Genomic DNA, 22,156 nt, shown 5'->3' with positions numbered 1-22,156 from the left:
CAGAAACCAGTAACCACTTAACTATAAAGCAACTTCAAATGTAGGAAAGAGGAGAAAGAAGAAGTAGGCCAACCATAAAGGCTAAAACACTCATCCTAAGAAAGGAGGAAGTAACCAGAAAAGAACAGTGTATCATGAGAGATGGCAGTGCCCATCATGGATGTCCATATGCCCAACAGAGTGGACACATATCAAAGGCCAATTGAGAAGCCTGGGGAAGGATCAGAAGCTGTATTGAGAAGAAGATTTATAATCTGCTGCTTAGCTTTATTCTGTGCTTGGCTTTGGATATGTATAGGGATCCTATATATATATATGAGAGGGAGGGAAAATATTACTGAAGATATAGGGACAATAATAATATCAAGGGATTATTATAAAGCAGAGGTGAGTAAATGTGATCCACAAGAAAAATCCTGCCCACCATGTTTTTGTAAAGAAAGTTTTGTTGAGACACAGCCATACAAATTTGCTTATAAATTGCCTTTGAGTGTTTTTGCACTGCAAATGTAGAGTTGGACATTTACAGAAATAGTTTCAGATCCATGTTACAGAACACCATAAGTCATCATGGAAGATCTACAGAATGTTATCTAGCAATTAGAAGCAGCTGGTTTCATAAAGACACAACAGAATGGTAATAATCCACATGGGATCTACATTTTGAGGATGAAGAATGAAATGGGTATACAGAATGAAATATTCAAAATATTGTATGTCAATCTTAAAGGAACAAATCCCCATCTGAATAAGCAGAGGAATAAATGATATGCTTATGATAAATGTGGGCATTACTTGGTTCATACATAAAATTGTAAGCACAGGTGGGATATATAAGCCTGAAAACAATGGTGGGGAAATCAACCTCAAACGCAGAAAATAAGTGTGTTATGAGTATTTGAATTAGCATTTTATTTTGTGTATTTATTTGATGTGCATGATTTTATTTGATGATGATTTCCTACCTAGAAAAAAGAGGAAGACTGGTTCACTTAAACTCTGGTAGAAAACCCCTAGGTAAGGATATTTATCAAAGAGAGGACCTGAGGGCTACAAAATGTAAAATTAGAGACGAAATCGTGGAATGTCTCACCCATTCACAACCAGAACAACTACATCTACCCAACAAATGAAAATGCTTTTGTTACTTGATGAGCAGTTTATAAAATCTCCTATTCTGTTTAAATGTGTGAAGTTATAGCACTATGCCCTTACTGGTTTGCAATGATTTGCAACTATAATAAAGATGGTTGGAATAAAACATAATTATAAATTGGGATAATATATTCTAGTTAAGCAGGAGCAATTTTGGGGATTAGAACTGTGACAATGGCTTATTATTCCAGAGGAAATTAAGTTTGGGCATAATGAATCAAATCTGTACAAGGAAAATATAAGGACACTCTTTGAATTTTATCTTAGAGACTTTATCCTATACTTTGCTTAGGCTGTATTGATGACATGTGGTGCAATTTGTTCTTGGGATGGCTCTGAGATGATTTATGTCCTTTATAAAATTGAGTTGACTTTTGTGATGGGGATTAGAGGGAAAATGTCAGTTAACTTTTAAATCAAAAATCAAGAAGTTGAGGAAAAAAGATGAAAGACTTGGGGAGTGTGCCACTTACGTAATAAGTGTTTCTAAAACATGTTGCAACTATTTCTTTGAAAGAGGAAATAGAAAAGTGGGTGGGAATCAAATACTTAGGATAATAAATCATAGAGTCACAAATTTTAAAATGCAGGCAACTTAAGAATAGAGGAAAAATAGAAAATAAAAATGAACATAAAAGGAAAAGGCAGCTAAGTAATGAAACTGCTTATAAAACTTACATAAGTTTTGGAATCAGACAATTTAGAAACTGAATTCCAGCTCAGAATCTGATTTTTTTATGGCCATGTATATCTGTAATCTAAGATGATTATTGCATATATGTAATTATTTACTAACTGTATTACCTTATTATAGAGTTCTTGCTCTGTTTTACATGAATTGCAAGTCATTCAATTCAACCCATTGGTAAAATTGGGAAAAGAGAGACACGAGAGTTTAGAAATAGAAAATAAACAAACAATAATGGCAAGAAGACTGGAAGTATTTACAATAAAGCTTCAGGAAAAGATAAGAGTGAAAATAAACCCTGGCCTTAAAAAAAACTAGTCTCTGCTGGTTTGAGTGAAGGCAGAGGAATCTAAAACTTGTTTATGAAGGGCTTCACTGAAGATGAGAGGAGACAGCACCCAAGAAAGAAGAAGATGCAAGTCAAAACACTAAAGCTGGGACCTGAAAGTCAACACCTACTCACCTGGCTATAAAATCATGAGGGCACTGGATACAAAGCCAGATCTTAGGAAAGGGGATGGTATTGAAAATCCCCTTGTATGCACATTATTTACAACCAAGTAAAATGACTTTATGAGCATCTCAAACTGCAGGGGAACTAAACCACTTCCAGTGAGTAAGGAATGGTAAATAGAAATTAATAACAGAGCCCCGCACATTATTACTAGTTTTAAATGGAGATGACATTATTGTGTTTTTAATTAGGAGCACTGTCTTTATTGATTCACTTTGTTGTCTACTAAAACATAGTATAAAGACTGTAACAAGTTCACCCCTGACTTCAATCCTCCTTAAAAGAGCTTTCCCATCATAGACTTTCCAGAACCTACCAAGCACAGCTCACGAGTACATCTATGTACACACTGCCCAGGTATCCTCATATAAAGTACTTTTCTTTCAAAAGGAGGAAGGAATAAGGAAATCACTACTTAGAAGTTTGGTTCAGATGAACTTTCCAGGTATGCGTAGCTCAATGCACATTCTTATCATTCACCTTCCGTCCTGTCCATTACCAATACTCTATAACATCCTTCATAGTACCATGATTACCTTATCACTGACTACCTGAAGGAGCCACAATCATCAATAATTCAGTTTTATATGTGATATTTTGTCTTAAGAAAGGTTTCTTTCAATGTCTATTACAATGGACGGAGAGGAGGACATTCAGCCCCCAAATGCAACAATTACATGGCAAAGAAAGGTATCACTTAGCCTCTATTATTAGGTAAAGAATGCTTCTGAACTATTTAAAACTGACTTCCTCCTACATATGTCACAAGTTCAGATTTATAATGAGCTTCAGCCAACTTTGCCAGACACTAGAAGTTTAAAAAAGTTTAAAAAGAAAGTGAATAAACCTGGAACATTCTACAACACTGGATTAAAACAAAACAAGCAACAGCTATAATGAGAAACCTACTCAAATAGTATTACCAACGACCATACATCTTTACCAACCCTAAGGTTCCACATGGTCACTCCAGTCAGCAGAAGCATCTGTTATGAACTGTTTCATTGTGTTCGAACATTGATAATTTAGTACTTGGATGTGTTTCTAGAGCATATTCCTCTCATCCATTACTTGGCAATGCTTGAAATTATAAAAATAGACATAATGATTTCAAATTTCTTCATCTATAATTCAATTTAGGAACTTGTGGATACACCAATACAAAGTCCAAATTTCATCGTGTAAAGCATAAAAAAAGCTCCAAGAGGCTCAGTGAGTTAGCATTCTCTTGAAGATGAAAGTGATAACAGCTCACTTGGAGGAAACTTACCATTGAAACAAGCACTTGGAGATCTAGGGTGTGTTTTCAACATGCAGGAACAATTGTCAAGAGAGAACAGGCTCTATTACAAAAAAGTGATTCTCCAGCAGTTAGTGACCTATTCCCTCCCATTCATATCCTAAAACACAGTATTTTTTGCTTTAATAATACTGAGGAATTAAGACTAACGGAAACACCTGGAGTTGATTTTAAACACTACTTTGTTAGCCCAGGGTAGGGTCCAAATCCCATCAGGCTAAATTTCACCCTTGACCTGCCAAATATGATTACCAGAGTCTAGTCACTTCTCTGGGTCCTGCAGCTGTTCTTCCCCCTCCCTTCATAATCATCACATCTACTTCTCTGCCCAGAACTCCAACGGCAGTGAAAGCACCCATTGCCAATTCAAGTAGAACAACAATTTCTGCATTGACCTTCCCAAGCAAGCATGCCTTTGTTTACGACCTCTGCTAAACTAGCAATATGTGGAATCCACACACCTCCAGAAATCCCAAGAGCACTTTCATGGGTGATGGCCTAATGCAGACACTGCTGGGTGAAATGGCAACTTACCAGGGCTACAGCAACTGTCACACAGTTTATTTAAAAAAGAATCACAGGACATCCAGAGTGTTTAAGTTGCAGGCAAGGCAGAATGTGGAGCTTCAGGCTCACCTATGTACAGATCCTATAACACCAGGTGATGGACTACCAGGCTGGAACCCTGACCCAGCTGTCAAATCATTTAACATCTCATTTTTCTTTTGAAGACTAAAGATTGAACAAGTCAGGCTACAGAGGTCTTTTGTTTTGTTTTGTTTTGGGAGGGAGTTGTTTGTTTTTGTTTTTTCCCCTGTACTGGGGATTGAACCCAGGGATGCTCTATCATTGAGTTACACCTGAAGTCCTTTTTATTTTGTATTTTGAGACAGGGTCTCACTAAGTTGTCCATTCTGGCCTTGAACTTATGATCCTCCTACATCAGCCTCCAAAGTAATTGGTATTATAGACAAGTACAACCCAAAGGCTAGAGAGAGTTTTTGGTTTTTTGGTTTTGAGTACTGGAGGTTGAACTCAGGGGCCCTCAACCACCAAGCCACAACTCCAGCCTTTTTTTTTTTTTTTTTTTTTTTTGCATTTTTTCCCTAATAGACAGGGTCTCACTGAGTTGCTTAATGCCTTGCTTTTGCTGAGGCTGGCTTTGAACTCACCACCCTCCTGCCTCAGCTTCCCAAGCTACTAGGACTATAGAAGTTCGCCACTGCACCTGGTTTGTTTATTTTTAAATCAAATTTCTGACACCTTGGCAAAGTCTTGATCCTTCTCTTGTAAACTTGACAGAAATCACTAAGCTGGTAGAGGTTGTATTCAATGAAATGTATACCTTGTCAAATAACATCTTGAGCCACATTTTGCCTCTATTTCATTGAGATTTCCAGGATGAACCCATTGACCTTTTGGCTTATTGACTCCCTCCATATCCCCACTTGAGGCCTTTCTTAGAGACCTCCTATTTCAAAATGGACCATATAGAAGTTTACTTAGTAGACCTGAAAGGCCAATCAAACCATTCTTCCTCACAATGTCCATCTGCTGAAAATCCCTAACTTGAGTACTCTTCTGGTCAACAGATCTTTTCTGGGAAACATTAATATTGATCTAAAGTTTTCAGCTTCTTGATAATTAATGACTCCCTCTTCCAACAGAGCGGAAGTTTTTCACAATAACCTTCTGGTTAGGAGAAAAACTAAAATTGCTAAGTGTAACATAATTAACATCATCTGTAAAAGATTTGACAAAATATATAACACTCAGGACAAATTCTGAGGAAATCTTTTGAATCTTAAAGATAAAAGCAAAATACATCGATAGTCGCAACCACTTTTTATTGAAGGGCGCTTGCCCATCCTGAAGAAGGGACATAACTCATGAACTAAGACCTTACAGTAGAACTTCTCCACATTAGGCTGAAACTCCAAAAGGTTATACCTGTGAAGAACCCAAAAGAAGCTACACCCACAGAGCAAGCAAGTCTCAACCTATTCTCTTCTAACCTCAGAGAAAAAAGGGGACATTGTACTGACCTTGAGTGAAACAGAAAGGAAAAGCTGAGGCCACAGACAGGCTCTTGCCAAACCCAGTAAGGACAGGCTGGTAGGCCACAGAACCTCTGACCATCAACTTGGTAGTGTTCAAAGTGCACAGCAGTTAACAAACACAAATCTTCTTGGCAAGAATGCACTGTGCTACACCTGGAGGAATGCCACACATCCTTTTTATACAAAAGATGACCATCCCAGAGTCAGACACAACCAAACACAGTAAGTAGTGAGAATGAACACAGACTGAAATCATCACACAAATTATGAAACAATTATGCTTACTCTGTTGAAAGAAAGAAAGGACACACTTGAACATATCTTTAAGGACTAGGAAAACATAAAATGCAATATAGAAGATATGAAAAAAGGACCAAATAAAATTGCTAGGAATGCAGGGGGGATGGTAATTAAAATGAAAAACTTTATGGATGGTCTTGGCAATACAGAAGAGACAAGGAGTGAAGTGGAAGACAGATCAGAAAAAAATGTAGTAGCAGAGTTAGAAAAAATATGGGAAATTGGAGAGAGGAAATAAGAGAACTGAGGACTACAGTTAAGAAGGTCAAACTTAATTTTAATTAAAGTTTCAGGAGGAGGAAAGAGAGTGAGTTGCAGGAAATCTTTGAAGGTATGTGGATGAGAATTTTCCAAAATGAAGCTGATCCACATGTTCAAGAAGCCCAAAGTCCTGAACAGGAAAAAGGAATCTGCTCCTAAACACAGCACAGTGACCAAGGGGGTGGATACAGAGAGGACATACCCTTGAAACATCCAGAGAAGAAAGGCGGATCTTCAAAGGAGTGGCGGTTAGACTGACATCTAACTTCTCAACAGCATCTGATAGATTAAAGCACACTCAGGACTAGCCGCATCTTGGTTTTAGACCAAACGATATGTTTTACCTAATGCCATAATTGCATGCTGACTAAGTCCTTTCTCTGAACCCTTTCTCAAGGTAATGGCAATAAAGAGGATATAAATTTCTGAAAATAATTCTGAAACATTCGGCAGCTTTTAGCTTTATTACCCAATAATGTGGTAAAGACTCTGTACTAGAAATAATGGTGCTTGGCTTATAAGTTTCATCTGTGTTAAAGTCTTCCCAACAATCAATTAAAATACCTTCCTGGAGCTGGGCCACAGAGAAAGAGAAGAAAAAGTAAAATTGATTCTTCCCAGGTAATAAATGGACCTTGAGATGATACACTTAAATATATCTCTGGGCCACTGATAGAGTACCTGATACTTGCTTAATGCCTTTTTTTTTTCCAGATTTGGCTTTAAGAAATCAAATTTTTCTTTCATATATTTCTCCTTAGATCTTTCATTTGTACTTTGCATCCTAACAATAAATCCTTAATTACAATTATGATAATGCCAGAGAGCATTTTACATATCTGTGTTGGGACTCAGTGACTCTGATGTTAAAAAGGCAACTAAAAGGATTTCACATACATATCCATGGTGACAATCACTGTGGTTTAATCCACTTCACTTAAAAAGCAGTCTCCTGCTTGTCTAATAAAAGTCTTGCTTTATCAAGAGAACAGATACATTTAGGAATTTTGTAATGGAAAGTTTAAAAGGTTCCTTTCAATGAACAGCTTGATGACAATTCAGAGTTACTAGAGAGAAAAAAAAATATGGGATCATAAATCATCTTAATATTATGATCCTTCCACTAAGATGAACAAGAGGACTAAAAATCTACTTGATGAATTTAGTAGTATGTTTCCCAGCACCTCTGGAAAAGATGAGTTTAGTAGTGTGTTTCCCTGCACCTCTGGAAAACATACAGAGCCTATATCCAAATATAAAATGGAGTATATAGAAAGTTAAGGATGAAGAACCAAAACTAAATCTAAAAACCATGTACCACCGAGGAAGAAATTATATAATGTGATATCATCACATCATCATATAATTTTCAAAGCAAATATATTAGGAATTTATCAAAGTCTCTGTCTAGTTTGCATGTTTTACTGCTTTACACTGGCTTAATAGAGGTTAAATCCCATAACTCTTACCAATCACACGTTGTAAGGAACAACTAAGTAAAAGGTATTTGAGAGATCACAATTCATAGCCAATGCCTAGTTTCTATTGAGAACTTCATTAAAAAGGCTTCTGCACTTGTGATTTATCAATATATTTATTACTATGCACTATATTGTCCTAAATAATTCATATACCTAAAATAAATTCTAGATATATTAACCACATTACTATTTCACCCACCAAAAATTGTTCTATAGGAGATAAACTCTTTCCTACACAAAACCAGTTTGTTATTTTCCTATACTTTATATGACTATTATTTTTCCTATGCCTTAGACTTTGTGAAAACACACCAGGCTCCAGGTGACAACACACCAGGAACATACTACATAAAATTGGAGACCACTGGCCTAATAAAATCAGACTCTGAATCATAGTTTATTTTTTCAACTAAAATTTTGACTTCTTATCTAAATCAACCTTTTTAAGCATGAAACAAGGAAATAAAGCCCAAATGAATGTGGAAAATTGCACAAATTTAGTCCTTTAATCTTTTGATTGCTGCTCAGAACAGTTTCCTCTCCATACCAACACATGGTGGTCCTTCCCAAAGGCTCTTGCTCCCTCTTCCTCCCAGGTGATGACTACTTACTGCAAGTTCTTAGAGATTCAAACATACACACACACACACACACACACACAGACACACACACGCGCGCACACACACACACACACCATAGTGTATCCAAACCCAACACACATATATGTAGATCACATACACATACCCTCAGACACACACCACACTACATCCAGGATCAAACATACATACACACACACATACACACACACAAACACTGCTTCTAGGATCAAACATGCATGTACATGCACACACACACACATACACACACACACTAACACTCTTTCTAGGATCAAACACACATGTACATACACACACACACTGAAGTTGTCACCCTCCAACCCTCTCACCCTGAGCTGGGGAGTACTTCCTGGTTATGACCTGGAAGAGCCTTGTAACCCATGACTGGCTGGGAATCAGCAATTGTCTGAATTCCTACCTCCTTGGATGAGTTCCCAGTAGACTCTTCAATCCCTTTCTAGCCACTGTTTAATTCTCTCATTAATGCGGCCAGGTAAATGAATCAGCAAACTTCCTGAGTTTCTACCACCCTCCAAGGGTCTTATTCTCCTCAAGGCAAAGTTCCTCCATAAGACCTATGGCGTGTCATTTGTGAAGCTCTGGTCTGAAGATGGTTTCCACCATACCTCAGGAAAATTCTGTGAAGCCCAGACAAAAATCATAATATACTGAGGTTTTTTCTTTTAAGACATTAGCCAAATCCTACAAATAAAGATCTGGACTAAATTAGCATCCTATGAGAGTTGAAAAAATAACTTTCTCTCATTCCAACAGTCCTCCATCCTTCCCTTTCAAAAAAATTAAATAAATATAAATAAATCCCCAATGCAAATTGAACTACCACCTCACAGATTTAATAATGGTCTAGAAGACCTTTGACCTTCAACCTCTGGGTTCCTGGATCAGACATGGTTCAGGTTGCTAGTGATAAAATGTCACCATAATTAGTGGTTGGTCATTGGCTTTCAGATGGAAGAGGCAACTCGGTGTCTCAGAGCAGCTGTCAAGGCATAAGTGCTCATGATCCTTTTCCCATGCACTTCCATTTCACAGAGAGTATCCAGAGAGCCCACAAAGATCTTTTTTTGTTCTCAGGCCTCCTGCATAAGGGGTCAGTGCTAACAAAAGTTTCGGAGCACTCAGCCAGCTTACACCTATACCAAATGTTAATTCACACACACACACACACACACACACACACACACACACACCTCCGTTACCCTCCTCTTCTATGTTATGACTTTACTGGTCATCTCGTCAATCAAAATTTGTTGGACCTACTCAGGTATAAAACACAGTAATAAGGAACAAAAATATATAAAGGTTTGGCTGATTTTAATTTATTGCAACCCTTGAAATAAAACTGCATCAACACATCTCCCAAGATAGTCTTTGATGGTAGAGAAATATACTTCTCTTAACAAGAGAAACCATTAGCAAAGAAAGCTAAACTCATATATGGTTCTGACATTAGATTGGAAAGTGCATCTTCATGATAATTAAAATCCCTACCCAGAAATCTGGAGGACTGGGTTCTAGTGCTGGGATTCATGCAGTTAGACCCTAAGATTATTTCTTCCAAAAAGATGTAGTTCAAGCAGATGAACTTGTCAGTTATAACACTTTATGATTTTTCTCAAGACTAATGTAAACCTTGATATTTAGGCAGTTTAATATTAATATTTTCTCATTACTTACCAGGAACAATTATTTATTTATTTGTCCATTTATTTATGTATTTAACAAGTGCTTAGTATAGCAAACATTAGGTACAGGCAAAGGCAAAGTAATCTATGAATATTTTTTTAAATTGCATCAGTTTAATTAATTTTAACTACTTCTATATATACAACAGAAAATGTAACAGAAACAATTTAGGATTAGCAAGAATAGGGGACTGAAAAACTTCTATTTTCAATTCATCCATCTGAATAATTAAGCACCAATTAATATTTACTGAGATTTAAAATAAATTCTGCAAATTTAAACTACAAAAATAATGAATGGTCAATTTAGGACCAAATCCATACATCCCTGGTATTGGTGATTTGCACTCATGCTTTCTTATTAACTGACAGTACAAAATAACTAAATAGCTACCCAGAAACTTCTACTTAAGCAAATTAGTGAAACTTCCATATTCACTCAGTCACTGAATCAATTCTTAAGAACAAAAACTATGGTCCCCATACTTTGCTGGCCCCTGGTAATAACATATAGCATAAGGTTTTGTAAAGATTACAGTGAAATATAAACTGCTAAAATATACATATGTATTTACTCAATTTAAAGTTCTTCTTGGTGGATACAGTGGTTTATTTCTAAAAATTAAAAATATTAATGATAAAATTAAATGCTCAAAATACAATTGAGTTCACTGTCACCTCTTAACAGCAAACAAAAACAAAAATAGGACATAAATAAAGATTCAAAACATATTTTCTGTCTTGTTAAAAAAAAAGTCAGTAAAATGTAGAAATGTTGCCAACTTATTCATATACATGTATGTCCTGTTTAACAGCTCAGCATCTCTACCAGCTCAGGAAAAACTACTTCAATAGCCTAGTAATCAGACAAATAATTCCATAGAAAGTAAGTCTAATCTGTGGCTCTAGCCCTTTTAAGTATATTATTCACTAATACCATTTTTTTAAGTGCTGGAGAGTGACTCCAGGGAATTGCACATGTCAGGCAAGCACTCCACCACTTGAGCTATACTCCAGCCTTCTTAATACTTTTTGAAACTAATCAAAAAGAGAGCCAGTAGCCAAAAAAAGGATATAACCACCTATTCAGGCACTGTGCAAATGCTGTACTCATAACCTGGATATGTATATCAACATGGACTCATTTCTCATTTCCTAGAGGGACCAGAAACACACTATTCCCATGGGGTTTTCTACCCCCTGCCACATGACAATTCTAAGGATCCCATTCTTTGCTTAATTTATGAAGGAGCTTCCAGCAAAGACTGCTATATGCACAATCAAAAACTAGATTCTTATAAAGATGGAAAAGGGTGTAATATGTCTGTGTGTGCATGTGTGTGTGTATGTTTATTATAGTGAACTAGACTACTAGCAAAACACTGGGAATCTTTCAAAGGATTATTTCTTTCTATGAGTTCATGTGAGAATTATAAAACCAAATTGGAGGTGAATAGCAGCCAGAAGCAGTGGTGCACACCTGTAATCCCAGTAGCTCTGGAGGCTGAGGCAGGAGGATTTCGAGTTCAAAGTGAGCCTCAGCGCTTAGCAAGGCCCTTAGTGAGACCCTGTCTCTAAATAAAATATTTTTAAAAAGGGCTGGGGATCTGGCTCAGTAATTAAGCGCCCCTGGGTTCAATCCCCAGTACCAACAACAACAACAAACAAAAAAACTAGAAAAGTTTGGGTGAACAAACTTTTTTTTTTTTTTAACCCAGGGCCTCACACATGCTATGTAAGTACTCTACCACTGGGCTTTACTCTCATTCCTTTTTTGATGGTCTGTAAATAATGTAAACAACAGTTAAAAATTTAAAAATCTACCGTTTCTTTCAAAATATCAAACTAGAGTATAACTATTTCTATAGATATGTTTCCTTCCTGTCAGTTTCAAGTCAATTGGAAAACACAATATAATCAACATGTTATCAAAAAAAAAAAAAAGAAAGAAAGAAAAAGGAAAAACCCTCAAGACATAAGTCTCCCATTTCTGTTGAATTTAATATATGGAAAATCATGTATTTCATTTTCCATTCAACTCAGTACTCAAATAATTGGTTTTCTCTTGACAAACCCACCAGCTCATTTCCATAATTCCTGTAAGTATAACTCTTTTCCCAAAATGGATGATGCATGAGCAATACCCCTAGGGAAGATTCCAAGTATATAGCAAGGTGACCTCACTAAAACAAATTATAATCACAATCTATTTTCTGTATTTGATCTTATCCTTCTGGGGACAATATACTGACCTTCAATATTATTCCCAGAAATAGATGACAATAATTTTCAGTATTACTGCAATTATAACTGTTTATAAAAATCTACCATCTCATGGGCTTTGAGGCAGCCCTTTCCCTTTTTTATTTATTTAAAAACAATTTCAAGTGAAGAATGTGAAGGGAATACTATAATTTTCAACAATCAAATGCTGTACTTAAAACCAATGCTTGCTTCTATTTTACTCTGTTGGCAGAGAATACAATGAATATTAAAAGAATATAAAGAAGGTTTCATACATATGCACAAAAATAATGTCTTCTTACTATACAAATGAAAAACAATTTCAGACAGTTAACTTTTTATAGCACATAATACAATAGGCCCCAATCAAATTAATTCACAAACTACATTCATCTTTGCTTCTGGCTGGGAAAATAGAAGTCAACAGTCATATGTAGAAAAATGATTCTCATGCATTTATTCTATAAATATCTGTATGCAAGTATTCTATCAGGTACTGTTGTGCAATACAAAGTTACCCAATAAGTTATTTTTGACTTCCAAATATGGGAAATTAGGAATGGGAACATTGCCTCTAAAGAACTAATGGGCATATATTTTAAGAGACTGGAGGTGTGTGTGTGTGTGTGTGTGTGTGTGTGTGTGTGTTCTGTGTATGTGTGCATTCATGAGTGTATTTAAAATACAAGTGCATTTAACATACTATTGTAATAATGAGTAAAACACCATACACCACAAATGTTCTTCTGCTATAAAACTGAGTTTACCTCTAGGCCAAACAAAGATCATGCTAAATCTCAGGCTAAGAATGTCCAACTCTGATTTTTATGAATGTGTTCTATATTTGGTATCCCGCTCTCAACAATGTTTCAAATTTCTCGGATCAATGCAAATATGTATTTCATATGTATTATCCACATGATATTTATTTACAAAGAACTTTCATGTATAAGACCCTATGTACAATATTTATAAAGTTACATTTTGAGGGCTTAATATTGGAAACACATTGATGTAGCCCTACAGATAAAAACATCATTAAATGAACAAATAATGAAAAAAATGCTCAGATTTTCTTCAAACAACTGATATTTTAAATGAAAATGATGTTTTAGTCTCTACTGTATACCAGGAATAACGCTAAATATTAGCCCTCAGAACTGCCTCAAGAATCACATAAAATTATTTTCTACAATGTATAAATGTAGAAACTGAAGCTTATAGGGTTTTATGCTGACAGAATTACAGTAGTGGTAAGAGGTGTATCCGGGGTTTCTCCCAAATCCCATGAGAATACACAGCCTTGTCTCTTAACCACTGTTGTGTTCTAACTTCCAAGAATACCTCCATGTCCAGGACTAAAACTAGGACTTCCTGTCCTAGAATGGACTTAGTTAGTAAGCCTGACCAGCATTCCAGTATCACAGGGACATCCACTTGATGGGAATTAAAGTCACATTCTCATGATGATATGTTCTGGGCTGCCCTACATGGAAAGAAGAATTCTCATTTGGACTGCTATTTAGGAAAGAGCACAATTTTTTTTTCCTTCCTATTTTGGTGGCCACATTGTGATAAGAGAGTTCAAGTTTTATGTAAGTTCCTATGTATATTTATACATATATTTATTTTGTGGTACTAGGGATTGAATGCAGGGTGCTCTACCAATGAGCTACATCCCCAGCTCTTTTTATTTTTTATTTTGAGATGGAATATAACTAAGTTACCCAGGCGGGTCTTGAACTTGGGCTCCTCCTGCCTCAGCCTCCTGGGTACTGGGATTACAGGTACATACCATCACTCCTAGAGTTTTATTTTTAAAGTGAATAGGCCAGATCATTTGGGGAGAAGGCAAAATACTGATCAATTCTAGAGTGCTCCAAGAGTCAGAATACTGCTGACTTGGAGATATTTGAACCACTGGTTTCAAGACAGGACCACCACCTGTAAACCTAAACCGAAGAATATATATTTTAGAGGGATATTTTTTCCATCCCATCCTAGAAAGAATATGTAGATGTGGAATATGCAAATTTGGATTTAAAATGTGAGTCGAGTCGTACTCTGTAGTTCCTTCCATCTAGTAAGTTTATAGATAATAAAAATATCTTAATTAGCAAAAATACCAATCAAACTGTAACAGGATCCTTAAGAGGATGAGTTAAAATGTCCTGTCTGGATTTTATATGAACTGCTGACTACACAAAGTGTATGTTTTAATCTATGTCAAACCTGGACAGAGTTTCCAGAAAAAGTAAACCCTTTCCAAACCAGTCTTCATGCTAAACTCATATATTACATGAATATAAAAAATGAACAAATACAAAACAATTCTTTTATTTAAATACTCATAACCCTGGACATAGTATAAATTCATAACTAGAAAGTAAGTCTTCCAAGCTGAAGGCTGGGGAGAGAAGAGAGAACAAAGGGAAGTTCCACAGAAAAAAAGCATATATGGAATCATGTGAAACATCACACAAATGTTCACCTGGTAGGCACTAAATTATAATGTGTGATATCTAAAATGACTCTTCTTATCCTGCAGCCTTTATTATGTCAACTACTGTTAGAGCAAGTTATCAATCCTCCTCTGTTTCCCTTATCATCCTACAGTGTCAAAGCTTCCAAGGAATAACGTGAAAGGGAAAGAAGAAACATTCGGAGACCACCAAGAAATTTTCTAAATTCCGATAAAATTAAGAATAGAAAGAATACTTAATTCATGGCAGACATATTTTTAAACATTAAATAGCAACATATGCTATCTTTATAAAGACTGCTGCCTCACTAGGAGTATTAGATTTCTTTTAAATATCTGTTACCTACCTCCTTCATTTTTTTCTTATTCTTTGATTCTTGGATGCCTTTCTAATCAGTTCACATATCAAGTGTTATTTCCTATTATTATACTCAAATGAAAATCCTAAATCACATATAAAACAGCTAAGAAAAAAAAGTTATAATGTTTGAGGCTTTTTTAAAGAGAAATTCTAAATTTAGAAATTCTAAAAATAATCAATATTCAAATTTTGCCTTATATCAAATTGAATATTTCTGAGGAAAAATTGTAAAATGGTTGGGAATTTCAACTTTCAAATTTGGGGTCCTTCAATATAATATATTATACACACATATAATATATATATATTATACACACGTATAATATATATATACACACAAATATATTTTCAAAATATTTTACCATATTTATAAAAAATATTTTCTGAAAAAAGAAATCACTCCAGATTGGAATTTAGACATTTCCTTGCAGACTTTAGAGTCACTATGGAATAGCTAAAGAGACTATGACATCCTTTAAAAATGTAATTTAAGTATCTAAAATTGTGAGATTATATGTAATAATGAAATGCATTATAAGTATATACACTTTTAACAATTTGCTTTATTGAAATCCAAACTTTATAATATAAATCATATAATAATGAGATGCAATTTCACTTGAAATAAAATTCTTGCTTATTAAAACTACTAGAAAAAAACCGAATTGATGTGGAAATGTGAAAGTGAGTAAAGAGCTTTCTTGTTTTTCATATCATTCCATAAAATAAGTCTAGAATTACTCATCAATCATCAATGTTAAATTTTGTGGTAGAAATTTACTACCTTTTCCTGTAAGGAAAAATGCTAATTGCCTTAGCATTTAGTATACTAACTTTATACTGAATCCATTTTAAGTGGATATCATATGAGCTTAACTGTTGATTGGAGAAACTGCCATTGCTTTAATTATTTCCTATCCCAGATTTATTTTATAAATTACTTTAATCCCCTTTAATTACTAAAACTTAAAAAAAAATTCCTTCAAAGTTGTCATTACTACGTTATTTAAAATAACATGTAAAAACATAAAGTCAAATTACTAAAGACCCAATATTAGATTAAACTCTGTAACCCTGACAATATTGATTCATGTATGACCTATAAAACTGACAGTTTCCTATGGTTCAATCTAATGAAATGGGCCCTGACTCCCATATCATTGAAACTAAAACTTAACAGCTTTTCAGGGGAGGCAAATGCCTGTTGATTGAAGTTGTCAGAGGTTTGGGATACGGTGGCAGAGCAAAAGCTATCTTTATCAGTGATGCCATTCTTGGAGAAAAAAAAAATGTGAACAATATCACACTTTTAAAAGGGAGAGGAAAGTAATATCATAGGAGTAACTCACAACAAAAATGAGAAGCACAGGGTAGAATAAACCATGAGCAAGTAAACCACAAATAACAGGGTTGTGTGACAGTATTATACAAAGAATTAGTTACTCCATGATCTAAAAGATTTAATTACTCAAACCTGTGTGTAAATCAAAGTAGGGCTCTTAAATACTGAAGCCTGGGTCAAGGAAACAGAGGGATAAGCAAAATGAAAACAAATCTATTGGTAAACACCATGTGTTCAATTTTGATGCTTTCACATATAATTTTACAAGGCCAGAGTAAAATTTTCAAATACTACTAAATCTTTTTCTGGGTATCACTTGAATTTATTGGACAAGAAATGCTTGGAAGATTCTTAGAGTTCCTTGGCTCCCTGGGGAAAAGGTGCCAGAGAAGATCAGTCTGACAGATGTTCCCCTGCAAGTTTCCTTGATGGCTGCATCATCACCATAAGAATGATGTTTCAGAATATTCTGATTCAGAATTCTTAATGAATTCAGGATATTTGGTTTCGCTGGAAAACAAATTCCATTTGAAGCAGCTAACACTGAGGGACTCATGACCCTGTTCCTTCCAGGAGATTGCCCAGAATATTGCAGGAACTTAAAAAAAAAAAAGTCAACCTTTGGGGAATAGCAGTGTGATGCTCTTGCAGCACCCTCTGGAGGCCACAGACAGGTGACACTGGTAAAAGAAAGAACTGAAGAGAATTCTGACCACCTCTGTCTGACCTGTCCAGAGGCCCAAGAACTGCACAGATCTCACTTGAGATGGACAAAAAACAAACAAACAAACAAAAAAACACATTCACCAATCATAATCCAGGATACATAAGAATTATGCATAAGTCATTTAGTTTACAAATTGAAAAGAGGGACTGAAGTTGTAGCTCAGTACTAGAGCCTTGCCTTGCCCAAGTGAGGCCCTGGGTTGGATCCTCAGCACCACATAAAAATAAATAAATAAAATAAGTGTGTTCATCTGCAAATAACATATTAAAAAAAAACTGGGAAAGAGGTCCAATATGAAACAATATTCTCCATAACTTTGTTACTTAATTTTATTGTTAAAAAAGCACTGATTGGTATATTTTCACATGCTACACTCTGAATTCTTGTGGGAATTTATTGCAGAGGCTTTTTCAATATTTTGAGGAGAGGGATGTGGAAATTTTCATTAACAAAAATCTAATTCTGTGCAGATGGTTATATAGGATATTATTAATTAGCAAAATTCAAAGAAGCCATCTTCATGCTTATTAAAACTGAGACTAAATTAAGCTGTTTCTTTTTTTCCATAACACCTCACTTTTTCTAAAGCAACAAACACTGACATCTATTGGTACTATGGTAGTTTGCTTTTTTTTTAATCTACTAAAACTTATGCAAATTCATACTCTCATGACATCAAAAGAATTAGGATAAACCCAAAATATCTGCTTGTTCTTTTGGAGAAATTTTATTTTATGTACTTTAACAGATATATTTTTTCCTCTAGTTGAAATGAATATATTTTTTCCTCTAGTTGAAATGAATCCATTGTTCAGCTAATCAAATATGATTAGCTTTGGTTTTCTGCTTCCTCTATTTGCCAAGTGAAGAGCTATGGGGTTAACTAAACTATCAGAAGTCCATTTATTTGCCTCTTTGAGCAAATAAAAATGACTCACCTAAAATATTGACATTGGTTTATTTTCTTCTATCATGACACAGGACACCAAATTAGCAATTCTTTTAAAGTCAAATTTAACTTGTAACTTTGAGAAGGCTTCAGGACACTGATTTAGTGAGAGAACATAACATTCTTAGAACCCTAAAAATACATATAACCATTATAGTAAAGGGGGAAGGAAAGAAAATAGGGAGAAATGTGGCTTTACCATATTCGCTGTTTTGTTTATATTTGCAAATACCTGCACACAATTCTATGAACTTAACAGGCAATATACTGTTACTCTTGATAAAAAGATAACAGGACATATTAATGCACATGGTTTTTCAATTGCTGTAATTTATACTAACCCCCAAAGAGAAGATTACATATTCTAGACAACAAAGAGAGATTTAAGCATCAGCTCTAAGTGTTGCCAGAAAAGGAATCACATTTCAAAATCTTCTCATAGGTTGAAACCTCAACATTTTTCTGCCGGGGATAAAGTTAAGTTGTACCTCACTGTATTTTCAATATTTATATTGAGTTCAGCACTGTTTTCATAATACATACATGCAGTTATGGAATCTGACATGCTGGTCCACTTTCCTCTATCTTTTCAGGTAGTTCATATTTAATATTTATACCTACACTAATCTAAGGTCAGCATAGGATTTTTTTACCATAAAAGGTAAATTTTGAAAATTCTATCAAATATCTGTGCAAAGACACAGGCAGTTCATACTTGAAGTAATTTTATAAGAAGAACTTAGATTTAGTAGGCACTTATCACACATTGGACAATGTTCAGCATGCTTTCCATGGGTTATCTTGTTTACACTTTGCAATGTCCTCATGATAATGATAATGCTATTATTATCCCCATTTCACACACAAAAGAGGAAACTTAGGCACAGAAAGATTAAGTAACTTTCCCATGGCTCTGAAGTTAAGAAGCTGCTGAGCTATGATTTAAACCCAGGAGATCTGGCTAGAGAGCTAATAACAAGGCCTTCTTCCCTCTTGTTGCCTAATATTGAGGCTCTTGCGTATTTTCCACAGGTCAAGTGCTACAATACCCCTTGCCTGTGCTATACTATGTGGAACATGGTAAGAATTCAATAAACAGAAGCTCCCTTATGTTCAAACAGGAAAATATTCAGTTAAGGTACTGTTTAAATATGGGTCCAATATTTTCTGATTTTACATATTCTATTTTTTCTTCCAACTTTCATCAATATCATTTTTCATATATGACATTAGCATCCAAGTTTCTCCCATTCTTTCTGCTATTTTAGTTCTTAATAAGTACTATTTCATCCTGTAAAATAATCTTTAATGTTCTTAATAATTATATAAGGTTACAAGAAACCAGGTTGAAACAGATCACTGGACATTCCTACCATTCTGTAAACACAAGCTGCCCTGTTAGTAACAGGGCACTTAATATCCAAGAATGTTTACAAGTACTTCAGCCTGTGGAGCCACTTAGTTAAGGAAACAGGTAAGTGATGTCATTCAGGGAGCACACAGCCTGCTTCTACCCATCTGGAATACTAAGTTTCTCAATTTTTCCACCACCTGTACTCACAAATGCCCCTTCTGCCAGGCATGAAGTAACGCAATAGTTTTTAAACTGGGCTAGGCATGATAATGACTTTCTTTATACCTGGTCATTTAAAAGATAACAAAAATATCCTTTGCAGAGACTATGAAAAACATATCAGCAAACGGAGAATCATAAAAGGAGCTTATAGTCAAATACTAATTGGAAAAAAAAAAGAAACTGCTTTTGTGATTTAGGTTTCTAAAGAAAAGCTTTGAGGAGCCAATCCAATCAATATGAAGAAGCAGGATCTGGGAGGTACTGCATGCAGGAAGCTCAGGATGTTATAGGACTCTTGGCATATGGATCTGATACAAAATCCAGGGCTATGCTGAGGTTGCTAAATTTTGAGCAAGGAGGAATCAATGACCTCAAGGGCTCAGGACCTATTAGAGCCATTATTATGGAATAGATAAATATGCTGAACATCTGCAACCCCAATAGTGTGCAACTCAATATTCAGTATAAAAATGCAGATGCTATGAAACATAGCCATATATGTATTGCGTATCAGACACACATGTCATATGAAAGTTAAAGAAGCTTTTTCCCCTTCCAACAGATGTGTTTATGCCTATGCATATAATATTGTACACAGAGGGGCTGAGTGGATGAGTTTCCTCAGTGTTATATCTCCTTGGGCTGTCATGAAGCAATGCTATAATAACATCCAAAGAGACACTTGGCCATTGCAAATGCATCACCAAGGACGTATAGCTTCAGTGGCTGTTTTAAGGAAGGAGTGAAACTTGGAATTGAAGGGAACTGATACAGGAGCAATTCAAGATATGATTGTCCTCCTAAGTCCTGATTTGGGCTGGCATGGCAAGGATAAACACAGTAGTTATAGCATCTAGAGGTCATTACTTTGAGGATGACTCAGACCAAAAGAGCGTAACACAGATTAAGAAAGTGTGTGGGTTCTTTCACAATTATTAGCTATTAGTCATCTATTCTCCTAGGATTAAAAAAAAAAAAAATACACAGGCAGTTGCCCATTATAAGGGAAATGACAAGGAAAGGAACACAGATTCCAAAGATTCCATTCAATGCCACATGCTTCTACCTAAAGCTGGTTTCAAATAGATCATTCTTTTCAAATTAAATGAAGAATAAACATACCTATCTAGTTTAACAAGTGCAATTTTGTCCTTGAAGGGGATAAAAAGTCCCTCCCCCCAAAAACAAACAAACAAACAAACAACAACAACAAAAAACCGATTACTACATGACAGGACAGACAAATGTACTAAAAACTAGCCAAGTGACAAGTTTATCCCAATTTGGGAGATAAACAAATGGGGAGAATGTCACTCAAAGATCGGTTTGGAAGGAATCACAACTGCTTGGAAAGCAGAATCAGAGCCACCAAAGAAGTTCTAGAACTCTATATCAAGAGAGAATATCAGGTAATCACAGAACAGCTGCCTACCTAGTAGATAAGATCTGCAGGGCACAAAGTGATTGTTTCCCCCCAAATCTCTCCTCCACAGAGCCACTGACTTGTCTGCAATGTTGATGTTGTGGTCCTTCTGCTGTAAGCCCTTGATAAAATGTAAACTTGTCTCCTGAAAGGTATACGACTTCTGGCCATTGTCCCTCCTTATTTCATGAGTCCATCTAAAAGGACCACAGAAACATCTGAAGGCAATGCATGAACAGACAGAAACACCACAAATGGGATAAGAAACTCCCAAATAATTCTACAATTTTACAGTGTGGGTTAGGTCTAAGATCTCTAAGTGATCATGATGACCTTAGTAGAGAGAGTATTTACAGAAGCTGCCAAACTGGCTCCACATTTCATACTATGTTCAATAAACTGCTATACTGTATCTCCAAAATAGGGTAAAAGTACGGAAAATTTCAATCTCCCCTCAAGAGGGCTAATGAGCAGTAATTAAGGTGAATCTGATCAGCAGTGTCTTATTTTAGAAGCATGCACACGAATGAATGGTCCGTCAGTGGCTAAACAATTACTCTCTGTTCAATTTCTGTTTTGCTCAAAACCCTGCTTAAGGTCTCTGCCAATAACCCAGGTCCTGAAATGCTATCAGTGATTCCAATGAGAACACTAAGCAAATCTGGTTTGTTTTCTTCCTGCAAGGAACAGAAAAATATTTGTTTATCTTCTTTAGCCACAATATTACCAAGTGCCATTGAATTGATTCTTCAGAAGTACTTCATAAAATGTATGCTGGAGGTATGCTCTAAGTGACTTAGGACCCAGATAAAGCAACAATCGGGAATTGCAGAGACAGGAAGAGAAACTAAACAAAACCAAACCTCAACTCTCATCCCTCACTCCCCCACCCCCCAGCTCTTTAAGCATCTACTTCACTTGATCACTTATAAACAAGTATTTGTTCTGGCTGTCTCTTCTGTCCAAGGCG

At 35.5% G+C, this 22,156-nt stretch overlaps 1 protein-coding gene across 8 annotated transcripts in view; it reads right to left on the bottom strand.

Annotated features, from left to right (window-relative positions):
• The window catches only part of NRG1 (neuregulin 1), a gene marked incomplete at both ends in the record, with an annotated part of 1,011,199 nt that overhangs the window by 178,876 nt on the left and 810,167 nt on the right, over positions 1 to 22,156 (bottom strand). The gene's annotated exons all lie outside the window — the stretch shown is intronic.

This window comes from Spermophilus citellus (genome assembly GCF_964194105.1).
Source record: "Spermophilus citellus genome assembly, chromosome: 16".
Taxonomy (NCBI): domain Eukaryota; kingdom Metazoa; phylum Chordata; class Mammalia; order Rodentia; family Sciuridae; genus Spermophilus; species Spermophilus citellus.
This window is presented reverse-complemented; position numbering and strand designations above follow the sequence as displayed.